The sequence below is a fragment of the Mirounga leonina genome, unplaced genomic scaffold (assembly GCF_011800145.1).
Source record: "Mirounga leonina isolate KUSES-001 unplaced genomic scaffold, KU_Mleo_1.0 Mir_127, whole genome shotgun sequence".
Lineage (NCBI taxonomy): Eukaryota > Metazoa > Chordata > Mammalia > Carnivora > Phocidae > Mirounga > Mirounga leonina.
This window is the reverse complement of record NW_023270316.1, coordinates 40,394,797-40,397,043: the sequence shown is the minus strand read 5'-3', so window position 1 is coordinate 40,397,043 and position 2,247 is coordinate 40,394,797. Positions and strand designations below refer to the sequence as shown.

General features: G+C 38.6%; 1 pseudogene; it reads left to right on the top strand.

Moving 5' to 3' along the window:
* The first annotated feature begins 866 nt into the window (after nucleotides 1-866).
* LOC118009160 lies at nucleotides 867-1,355 on the top strand (annotated as a pseudogene).
* The last annotated feature ends 892 nt before the right edge of the window (nucleotides 1,356-2,247 follow it).

Below are 2,247 nucleotides of genomic sequence, written 5' to 3'. Positions count from 1 at the left end.
CTCTGACCCTCCTCCCTCTCATGCTCTCTGTCTCTCGTTCTCTCTCTCTCAAATAAATAAATAAATAAAATCTTTAAAAAAAAAAATTAAAAAGGTAGCCCTGACAAGTGTAAAAATAAAGAAAAGAATAAAAAAGAGTAATGAAGAAACGTATTTAAACGTGTAATAAGAACATGCCATCCGTTTTACTATGTTTGTACTTTTTTTTTTTTTTTTAAAGATTCTATTTATTTATTTGACAGAGAGAGAGACAGCGAGAGAGGTAACACAAGCAGGGGGAGTGAGAGAGGGAGAAGCAGGCTTCCCATGGAGCAGGGAGCCCAATGTGGGGCTCAATCCCAGGACCCTGGGATCACTACCTGAGCCGAAGGCAGACACTTTACAACTGAGCCACCCAGGAGCCCCTGTTTGTACTTTTTAAAAATTTATACAATTTTGTATACTTTGTGTATAGACTGCATAAAAACCTGATATATACACATATGAATTGTGATTTTGTATTTTAGAAGCAATTACTTAAATTCTCCATCACTCTAAATATTTGTGGGAATGTGATTAGTTAAATCCGTAAGATTTCCTAAACTCTGGGTAAATACTGAAACTATTTGGAGAAACTGTTAATATTTAAAGCATTGTAAAGAAACTAATTTATCAAATTAATAATGTTGATATTTAAAAAGTATGAATAATATCAAGTATCTGTTTCTGAATCCAGCAACTGTTAGTGAATTTTTTAAAAAATATACAATCTCACCCCTTCTAGCTGCCATCCTGCGTCCCCGCGTGTGTGCACCTAATCTCAGCTGGTCCGCAGAGACCTTCTGAGCGCCAACCCTGTTTCCCCCGCGCGGTCCCATTTCTGCTCCAACGAGATGAAAGAAACTATCACGAACCAGGAGAAACTCGCCAAACTGCAAGCACAAGTGCGCACTGGTGGGAAAGGAACTGCTCGCCGAAAGAAGGTGGTTCATAGAAGGGCTACAACCGATGATAAAAAGCTTCAGTTCTCCTTAAAGAAGTCAGAGGTGAACAATACCTCGGGTATTGAAGAAGTGAGTATGTTCACAGACCAAGGAATGGTGATGCACTCTAACAACCCCAAAGTTCAGGCATCGCTGGCCGCCAACACTTTCACCATTCCAGGCCACGCTGAGACAAAGTAGCTGACAGAAATGCTACCCAGTATCTTAAACCAACTTGGTGCAGACAGTCTGACTAGTTGAAGACTGGCTGAAGCTCTGCCCACACAATCTGTGGGTGGAAAAGCACCACCTGCTACCAGAGAGGGTGACGATGATGAAGTTCCAGATCTTGTGGAGAATTCTGATGGAGCTTCCAAGAATGAAGCAAACTGAATTGAATCAACTTCTGAAGAAGCTAAAACTTGAAGTAGTTAACCGGGAGCTGCTATTTTATATTATGACTGCTTTTTAAAATTTTGTTCATGGATCTGATAAAATCTAGATCTCTAATATTTTTTAAGCCCAAGCCCCTTGGACACAGCAGCTCTTTTCAGTTTCTGCTTATACACAATTCATTCTTTGCAGCTAATTAAGCTGAAGAAACCTGGGAAAAAAGTTTGAAACAAGGCTAATAAAGTTCTTTGCCTAGGGAGAAAAAAAAAATATATATGTACAAATCTCAAATTCAAGCACCCTAGATTCTCTCCATCTCTGATCTTCTCAGGTAACTTATTCTAGAAACTACACTGCAGTAATTCTTCATCCTATGGGGAGCTCCAGCCAGTAGATACTAGCAGTTTTTCTTTGCCCATAATCCCTAAATCCTCAATTTCTTCCTTACCTAGATTTGATTCCATGGTGCATCATTAATAATTCTCATCTCTCTTCTGACACCCTCTGCCACACTAGACTGTAAAATCGCACCGTTCTCAAACTCAGCGCTTCACCTATCCACTGTTCACACAAACAGCTAAACCTGGATGGAATAGAATACATCCTGCAGTGAGTTCCTGAACTTTATATAACATGTTTCATGTAATTCCCAAACTGTTCACGCTGGATATATTTGTCAAGTTAATTTCATCTCTCAATTTTAAAAATAGAAGTTTTACATCCTTTTTTTTTTTTGTCTTCTTAAACATTTCTGTACCCCTCTGCTTCTTTATACTGCAGAGGTTTTTCAATCTGGCATTCATAAGGCTTCTGGGGTCTTTGGAGGAAATTCAGGTTTTCATAAACTTGACTGAAAAAATAAAATAGAAAATGTTGACTAATATCTAACTAA